At 40.9% G+C, this 10,000-nt stretch overlaps 1 long non-coding RNA gene across 1 annotated transcript in view; it reads left to right on the top strand.

Annotated features, from left to right (window-relative positions):
• Positions 1–9,157, top strand: part of LOC133639565 (uncharacterized) — an 80,836-nt gene extending 71,679 nt beyond the window's left edge. Inside the window, exons 2-3 of the long non-coding RNA XR_009823818.1 lie at positions 4,804–4,881; positions 8,753–9,157. This is a non-coding gene — a long non-coding RNA (uncharacterized LOC133639565). The remainder of the gene's footprint in view (positions 1–4,803; positions 4,882–8,752) is intronic.
• Positions 9,158–10,000: the final 843 nt, after the last annotated feature.

Here is a 10,000-nt window from a genome sequence, read left to right on the forward strand (position 1 = left end):
GTGACAGTGACAACAAGCGGCCCTAATGGTGTTCGTCAACACCGTTCAATTGAACACCGTTCAATTATTGTAACGTCTATCGAGATGCTTCGAGGACAGGAATTATATCGATCACTTTATTGAACAAAACTGTTTATATTCGGACATAACCACACCAAAAACATGAGTAAAACAATTATATCTCGAAAAACTAGTCATTTTCTGCCGTACAAACCAGGCCAAAACCAACTTGTCATCTGTCACCAACACGCATAGCACTAAACCACTGGTGCGTTTAAGGCCACACAAAAAGTCGGACAACTCAAACACCACACAAAGTTACACTATGACTCCTCAGTCATACGTGTGCTTATTTTACTGTCATTTATTATTAATGTTAATTTATATATATTAGTCATGGAATGCTGTTACACACACTATGTTGAAGTATTACTATTATTATTATTATTATTATTATTTATCTTACGGTATATATCAAAAATAATATTGAGCAAAATTTAATTGAAATATTGTCAATGTGGCCCTCCAGCAGTGCTCGGGTAGCTCATGCGGCCCCCGGTAAAAATTAATTGCCCACCCCTGCTGTAAAGGATGGAACTAAGTGATGCTTATGGAGGAGGGACAACCCATTTTTCAACAGAGGGACAAAATCTACAAGGTGGAAATTAACCTGGTCTTATAATTTGTTAATTTATTAATAGTTTATTTTGTAGTGAGCTGGATTCCAATTCTGCATTGGTCACAGCTAGGGATGGGTATCTTTCCTATTTGACGCGATACAGTACCAATTTCAGGTACCTCGGAATTTTAACAGTTTTGTGTCTTCAAATGTGTAAATAAATGTTAATAGCTTATTAATGACATTATTTCTTATTTATTAACAGAGAGCTGATGAAAACTGGGCTGTCCAGTTGTTACAGTATATTGTGTTTTCTTACACTTTTGTGTATTGTTCGCAAGTATCACCGTATTTTCCGGACTGTAAGGCGCACTTAAAATCCTTTTTCCCCCCCTCAAAACTCGACAGTGCGCCTTATAACCCGGTGCGCCTAATGTACGGAATAAGTTTGGGTGAGCTTACCCACCTCGAAGCTATTTTATTTGGTACATGGTGAAATCATAAGTGTGACCAGTGGATGGTAGTCAACCATAAGAGATATGTGTAGACTGCACTATGATGCCAATAGGATTCAAGTAAACAACACCAACATTTTATGTGTTCCATTGAAAGTATAGAACATTACACATGGCGCTCAAAAATCTATCAAAATGTTTTAGTACGACTTTGGTAAGCTATGAAGCCGCACCGCTTGATGGATTGTCGGCGCATTAAACATACGAGTATTATTATGGTGTGTGTATAAGGTAAGACATATTATCTGGCATTTTGTTTCGCAATATTATGCAAAATAAACTTTTCTTACCTTCTGGTACCTGCTGATCTGTATTTGGGATCTGCATAAATCCTGAAAAATTGCCTGTGTCCACATTTGTAGTCCGCATCGACACCGTAGTCGATAAGCTTCTTCTCTTTCGCTATCTTCTTGTTTGGATTCCGCTGTTGCCATTTCTAATATAAAGTAGTGTAAAGTTCTTACTTATATCTGGCAGTAAACTCGCATATATGTGTTTTATGTTGCACGATTGCACCAAGAAAAATTCCTAGTTAGTGAACCCGTTCTCAAACAATGGCAATAAAAACTATTCTGATTCTGATTCTGACTCTGATGAAAGCCCTAAAACATACCGGTGTAGTGAGTTTACATTATTCACCCAAGGAACTTTAACTAAAGTTCCTTGGGTGAATAATGTAAACTCACTACACCGGTAGAGTTCCGGTCGGACGGTTTTTCACGGGACACATTTCCGACGGATGAAGAGATGCTGCTCTGTTATTGATTGAAGTAAAGTCTGAATGTCATTAAAAGTTAGCTCTATCTTTTGACACTTCTTCCACTCCCGTTCTTGCACGCTACACCGCTACAACAAAGATGACGGGGAGAAGACGCTGCCGAAGGTGAGCCACGTGAATAAGACCGCCCACAAAACGGCGCATCCTGAAGCGACTGTCAGAAAGCGGCTTGAAGATGATCTATAAAACATAATCTATGCAACATTTTGACCAAAGAACCACCATTACATGTTATGTAGACCACAAGGAAGTGTTTTACATTTAGAAAAAATAATAATAATATGACTCCTTTAATGCGCCCATTATTTAATATACGAAAAAAGACCATTCATCGGCAGTGCGCCTTATAATCTAGTGCACTCTATGGTCCGGAAAATACGGTAATAGTTTATTTTCTAGTAAGATGGATTCCATTTCTGCAAACCTGAGTAAACATCAGATTGGTCACAGCTAGGTATGGGTACCATTCCTATTTCATACCAACCAGTACCAATTTCAGGTACCTAGGAATTGATACGATACACAACAGTAACAAATGTGTGTCTTCAAATGTGTAAATAAATGTTAATTGCTTATGTGGTCTTGCTCCTCCGGGTTCTTCAGACCACCAAGCACGGACATGACAGCTTCGTTCATGGTCGTGAAAAATGATTTATTTTTCAATAAATGTTTCTTTTGGTTCTTTTCAGCCATCGGTTTGTGTCAGTTTTTGCTCTCCCTCTCGCTCGTGCTCCAACCGCCCTCTCCTTCCCGGCTGCTGCCTTTAACAGAGCGACAGGTGATTAGATAAACGCGCCCAGGTCGCTGATCTCGAAGCCGATCCTGGCACACCCCGCTTCGCTGCAGGTCCGCAGGCCACTCCCCCCCACCCCCTCAGCTTATTAATGACATATTTTCTTATTTATTAACAGAGAGCTGATGAAAACTGTGTTGTCCAGTTGTTACAGTATATTGTGTTTTCTTACACTTTTGTGTATCGTTTGCAAGTATCATATAGTAGACTTTGCATGCAGTTGCAATTCCAAGACAAACAGAGGAAAGTCGTGTAGAGGCTATAGTGTGTTGCCGTAACCAGGAAGTAGTCTTTGCCATTAAGTTAAATGTGCCAGATTTGTTTTCTTTTGTTTAGTCCTACAAAGTGTTTATACTGTAAGTATGGTACAAAACCCAAAACCAGTGAAGTTGGAATGTTGTTTAAATAGTAAATAAAAACAGAATACAATGATTTGCAAATCCTTTTCAACCTATATTCAATTGAATATACTGCAAAGACAAGATAAACCTTGTTATTTTTTGCAAATATTAGCTCATTCGGAATTTGGTGCCTGCAACATGTTTCAAAAAAGCTGGCACAAGTGGCAAAAAAGACTGAGAAAAGTTGAGGAATGCTCTTCAAACCCTTATTTGGAACATCCCACAGGTGAACAGGCTAATTGGGAACAGGTGGGTGCCATGATTGGGTATACAAGCAGCTTCCATGAAATGCTCAGTCATTCACAAACAAGGACGGGGGGAGGGTCACCACTTTGAAAAGGATTCGCTAATCATTTTATTCTGTTTTTATTCACGATTTGACTTGACTTGACTTGACTTTATTTATTCATGCTTGCAGTGGAGCCAGGGCCCCACTGAAAAAACAGCAGAACTTTACAATGAATATCAAACAAACAAAGATCAAAAAAATGAAAAGAACAGACAGTATTTTGTATAAAAAAAAAACATTTTCAGGGCTACAGCAGCATGGAAACTATTAGCATTCTGGTATATGACTGTATTACTTATTTAATTAGATAGTGTCATTATACAGTTTAATTGCAGTATGGAATTTACACAACTGGTTTGGGGTTTTGTGGAACAAGACTTTTTGCAAACCATGCAGACTCCTAAAAACTAAAGGAACATCCATGTAGTGAGTGTTGCGTGAATGAGACAAAAAACACATCGGCTCTGTTTGAGAATTCTAATTTGTATAATGTGTGTTATATTATATCCGACAAAGTTTTCACTTGCAGACCCCACGTATGAATTGCTGTGTTGTGAAGCAAAGCAGCTTTTGCTCTCTCATCTGCCTTAGGAGACTGTCAACACAATGTGACTCTGACCTCTCCTCGGGGTGTCCAGCTGGGGCGGACGTCTTCCCGAGCCCCGCGGCCTCGCGCGTTCATACAGCTGTGATCTCTGCCACACAAACACATTTGGATGACACATTAGCACTAACATTTACATACAACACTGTTTCATCTTGTCACAATGTTCTTATAGACACACAGTCAAGTCACGAACTAGAGCTGGAAAACTACCACAGATGGAGCAGCCAGAAATTAGCATTAAGTGTGTATAAACAATATGATTTTAAAGGTTTCTGATGCAACAGCAGGGATTACATAAATACAAACCCCAAAACCAGTGAATAAAAACAAAATACAATGATTTGCAAATCCTTTTCAACCTATATTCAATTGAATAGACAGCAAAGACAAGATAAACTTTATTTTTTGCAAATATTAGCTCATTTGGAATTAGATGCCTGCAACATGTTTCAAAAAAGCTGGCACAAGTAGCAAAAAAGACTGAAAAAAGTTGAGGAATGCTCATCAAACACTTATTTGGAACATCCCACAGGTGAACAGGCTAATTGGGAACAGGTGGGTGCCATGATTGGGTATCAAAGCAGCTTCCATGAAATGCTCAGTCATTCACAAACAAGGATGGGGGGCGAGGGTCACCACTTTGTGAACAAATGCGTGAGCAAATTGTCCAACAGTTTAAGAACAACATTTCTCTATTGCAAGGAATTTGGGGATTTCACCATCTACGGTCCGTAATATCATCAAAAGGTTCAGAGAATCTGGAGAAATCACTGCACATTCTTCTCTTCTTCGATCCCTCAGGTGCTACTGCATCAAAAAGCGACATCAGTGTGTAAAGGATATCACCAAATGGGCTCAGGAAGACTTCAGAAAACCACGGTCAGTTCATCACTACATCCGTAAGTACAAATTAAAACTATACTATCTAAAGCAAAAGCAATTTATCAACAACACCCACCCCAAATTGTTTTTGGAAATGTGGACGTCGTGTCCTCCGAACCAAAGAGGAAAAGAACCATCTGGATTGTTATAGGCGCAAAGTTCAAAAGCCAGCATCTGTGATGGTATGGGGGTGTATTAGTGCCCAAGGCATGGGTAACTTACACATCTGTGAAGGCACCATTAATGGTGAAGGGTACATACAGGTTTTGGAGCAACATATGTTGCCATCCAAGCAACGTTATCATTTCAGCGAGACAATGCCAAGCCATGACATGACAACAGATGTATTTTTTTAATGTATTCTAAATATTAGATAAATGTGATCAAAACTCAGTTGACAAAAGATTCATTAAGAAATGTTTGACATACCCTATATTGCCAAAAGTATTTGGCCCTCTACCTTGACTCACATGTAAACTTGAAGTGCCATCCCATTCCTAACCCATAGGGTTCAATATGATGTTGGTCCACCTTTTGCAGCTATTACAGCTTCAACTCTTCTGGTTAGGCTGTCCACAAGGTTACGGAGTGTGTTTATAGGAATTTTCCACCATTCTTCCAAAAGCGCATTGGTGAGGTCACACACTGATGTTGGTCGAGAAGGCCTGGCTCTCACTCGCCGTTCTAATTCATCCCATTGGTGTTCTATCAGGTTCAGGTCAGGACTATGTGCAGGCCAGTCAAGTTCATCCACACTAGACTCTGTCATCCATGTCTTTATGAACCTTGCTTTGTCATCATCGGCGGTCACTCGAAGCGAGTATGACGATCCTCCTGGTAGGGGTGTATCCCTTTATGTGCGTGACTTAGTTTAACGTGGGGAGACTGGTGCACAGACAGTCACCACACGATCCTTGACAGATCCGGGTCAGGGTCCAGTGGCATGGAGTCCAAGACGACTGGGAACCCTTTTCTGCTGCAGCCTTCATCCGCCATCCCAGTCGTTGTGACGCTCCATAGGGTTAGCAATCATCCTCCGCCTGTTCCACCGTTGAGGTCTTGGGTCGTTATTTCCCCATAACCGGGCCCACATGGATGTGGGGGTGCCTTCTTCCGCCATCGCAGCCGTTGCGGTAGTTCTTACATCCACCTTCTTCCGCCTGCTCCGCCGTTGAGGTCTTCACCGTCTCCCTCGCTAGGGGGCAGTCAGGTACTAGGCCTTTGCAAGGGCCACCTGGGGTAACAGTAGTAAAGGGGTTAACCTCCTTGTGACCCAAGACCCCATAGAGGAGCCTCCACTGCCGGGTGCACTTTAACGTCATGCTTTGTGCACTGGTGCACAGTCATGTTGGAAGAGGAAGGGCCCGCTCCAAACTGTTCCCACAAGGTTGGGAGCATGGAATTGTCCAAAATGTTTTGGTATCCTGGAGCATTCAAAGTTCCTTTCACTGGAACTAAGGGGCCAAGCCCAACTCCTGAAAAACAACCCCACACCATAATTCCTCCTCCACCAAATTTCACACTCGGCACAATGCAGTCCGAAATGTAGCGTTCTCCTGGCAACCTCCAAACCCAGACTCGTCCATCAAATTGCCAGGTGATCACTCCGGAGAAGGCGTCTCCACTGCTCTAGAGTCCAGTGGCGACGTGCTTTACACCACTGCATCCCACGCTTTGCATTGGACTTGGTGATGTATGGCTTAGATGCAGCTGCACGGCCATGGAAACCCATTCCATGAAGCTCTCTGCGTACTGTACGTGGGCTAATTGGAAGGTCACATGAAGTTTGAAACTCTGTAGCAACTGACTGTGCAGAAAGTCGGCGACCTCTTTGCACTATGCTGACCCCTCTCTGTCAGTTTACGTGGCCTACCACTTCCTGGCTGAGTTGCTGTTGTTCCCAAACTCTTCCATTTTCTTATAAGTTGACTTTTTGGAATATTTAGGAGCGAGGACATTTCACGACTGGATTTGTTGCACAGGTGGCATCCTATGACAGTTCCACGCTGGAAATCACTGAGCTCCTGAGAGCGGCTCATTCTTTCACAAATGTTTGTAGAAACAGTCTCCATGCCTAAGTGCTTGATTTTATACACCTGTGGCCGGGCCAAGTGATTAGGACACCTGATTCTGATCATTTGGATCAGTGGCCAAATACTTTTGGCAATATAATGTATGTATTGGATCTCATAGATCGTGCATGCAGAATTATATTTCGACAAAATGTTTGCCAAAATCTTGTCCCGGTTTTCACACACCAACTGGCCCAACAATCACAACCATTTTCCGACGTATTATAGTGTGCCCAAACAATGAATCCCGTGTGTTGGTGACTCAGTCTCTGTGCTTTTTCAAAATAGAAAGAAAATTGTGAGTACCAGCACTTTGATAAAGAAGGTGAGAAACACTACTGAACTTAAGAGAGAACTCATTGTAGTCGTGTAGCTCTTTACTCTTCTCCTCACACTCCCCTCATCCTGATCCTCCACATCAATAAAGGTAAACTTGATGTTTAATATTTGATTATCCATTTCATTCATCATTTACATGCAGAGTCTTACCTTGTTTATCACGTTTAATTGGTTCCGCGCCTGACAGTCGTAAATGAACTTCACCAAAGGAGGATTCAAACGTCCACAGTTTCCAAAAACAATTTGGGCTGGGTGTTGTTGATAAATGGCTTTGGCTTTGCATAGTAGAGTTTTTACTTGCACTTACATTATTCATTATAAATGAAAAATGTCTCTAGCTAGAGCATTATAATATAAGGCCCAAGCTGTTTGTTTACATTCTTTTTATATTTATCTTTGCTATTTGGGCTTATTGGACCCTAATTAGAATAAAAACTAAGAATCATCTTTTGATATGATGTACTTAGTCCATAAGTAACAAACGTGTACTTCATGCTAAATCTTATTTTTACACTTTTTTTTTCTCCGAATTCCATTGTATGTTATACTCTTCTGACACCACCAGATGGCAGTATAAGTGTCCACATAAGAGGCCATAAGACCCCAATTCAGTAGTGTACACAATTTTGGAAATAAGAGCTAAAAGGTGCTGTCCACGCACGTGGCCACTAAGGCCTTTAGAGTTTTAAAAACATGTTTACGACCTTCTAAATACAGTTTTTTAAATTAAGAGAGCCCTCTGACCATGAAGCGTCACCCTTTAGTCACCTTTGCACTCTTTTAATCCAATGTAATAGACATGGTTATGGGGCTTGAAAAGTGAGACGTGGAAACGCATTGCATTGTGGGTCTGGCTGGATTCTGGATCGCTTATTTCAGGGGTCACCAACCCGCGGCTCTCGAGCTGCATGCCGCTCTTTAGTGCCGCCCTAGTGGATCCCTGGAGCATTTTTTAAAAAAAGGATTGAAAATCGAAAAAGATGGGGGAAAATAAAGTAAAATAAAGTTAAAGTACCAATGATTGTCACACACACAAACTAGGTGTGGTGATATTATCCTCTGCATTTGACCCATCCCCTTGTTCCACCCCCTGGGAGGTGACGGTAAGCAGTGAGCAGCAGCGGTGGCCGCGCCCGGGAATAATTTTTGGTGATTTAACCCCCAATTCCAACCCTTGATGCTGAGTGCCAAGCAGGGAGGTAATGGGTCCCATTTGTATAGTCTTTGGTATGACTCGGCCGGGGTTTGAACTCACGACCTTCCAGTCAGGCCACTAATTTGCATATGTTATTTTACCATTTCCCCGTGTATTAAAATGTACTGGTAGTTTGTGTGTTCGCTTTCAATCGGCCCTCATTGGGCTGGCTTTTATCGTTATGATTATTGTCATTATGACATGTACATCATCAGCTCACCTTCATTGCTCGCTAATTAACCGTGGCCTAACATGCATGCAGCTGCCTCCACAAGCACCAGCAGTGGGACCTTTCCCAGGATCGTCACCTACAGATGGGACTCAGGAGAAGCATGACGCCCTGGAGGACAGTTCGGGGAATGGATGGCCACGTTCGCAGCTATAAATTCACCGCTTCCTCCCGACAGCATCCATCATGTTGCACACAACATGCAGCACTCAACGAAACACGTGAAATAAGTTCATTATTATAGTGGATATTTCATAATGCAACCGTTCTCTTACTCCTTATTGCACAGGTGCATGTATATTGCAGTCCTTCCTCGTTTATTACCGTATTTTTCCGAGTATAAGTCGCTCCGGAGTATAAGTCGCACCGGCCGAAAATGCATAATAAAGAAGGAAAAAAACATATATAAGTCGCATTTTTTGGGGAAATTTATTTGACAAAACCCAACACCAAGAATAGACATTTGAAAGGTAATTTTAAATAAATAAAGAATAGTGAACAACAGGCTGAATAAGTGTACGTTATATGACGCATAAATAACCAACTGAGAACGTGCCTGGTATGTTAATGTAACATATTATGGTAAGAGTCATTCAAATAACTGTAACATATAGAACATGCTATACGTTTACCAAACAATCTGTCACTCCTAATCGCTAAATTTTAATGAAATCTTATACGTCTAGTCTCTTACGTGAATGAGCTAAATAATATTATTTGATATTTTACGGTGATGTGTTAATAATTTCACACATAAGTCGCTCCTGAGTATAAGTCGCACCCCAGGCCAAACTATGAAAAAAACTGTACAGGTAATTACTTCTGGACATGACCGTGATTGATACATTTCCGCCAAGCGGGAATTATTCATTATGAATCCAATATTTTCATAGCTAGATCATTAGGTTTACAACAGGGGTGTCAAACTCGTTTTCATCGAGGGCCCTTTGAGGGCCGCTTTTAACAATGATATATGTATTAGTGTTGTCCCGATACCAATATTTTGGTACCGGTACCAAAATGTATTTCGATACTTTTCGATACTTTTCTAAATAAATGGGACCACACATTTTTTTATTATTGGCTTTATTTTAACAAAACATCTTAGGGTACATTAAACATATGTTTCTTATTGCAAGTTTGTCCTTAAATAAAATAGTGAAAATGCAAGACAACTTGTCTTTTATTAGTAAGTAAGCAAACAAAGACTCCTAATTTAGTCTGCTGACATATGCAGAAACATATTGTGTCATTTATCATTCTATTAATTTGTCAAAATGA

Source organism: Entelurus aequoreus, linkage group LG22 (genome assembly GCF_033978785.1).
Source record: "Entelurus aequoreus isolate RoL-2023_Sb linkage group LG22, RoL_Eaeq_v1.1, whole genome shotgun sequence".
Lineage (NCBI taxonomy): Eukaryota > Metazoa > Chordata > Actinopteri > Syngnathiformes > Syngnathidae > Entelurus > Entelurus aequoreus.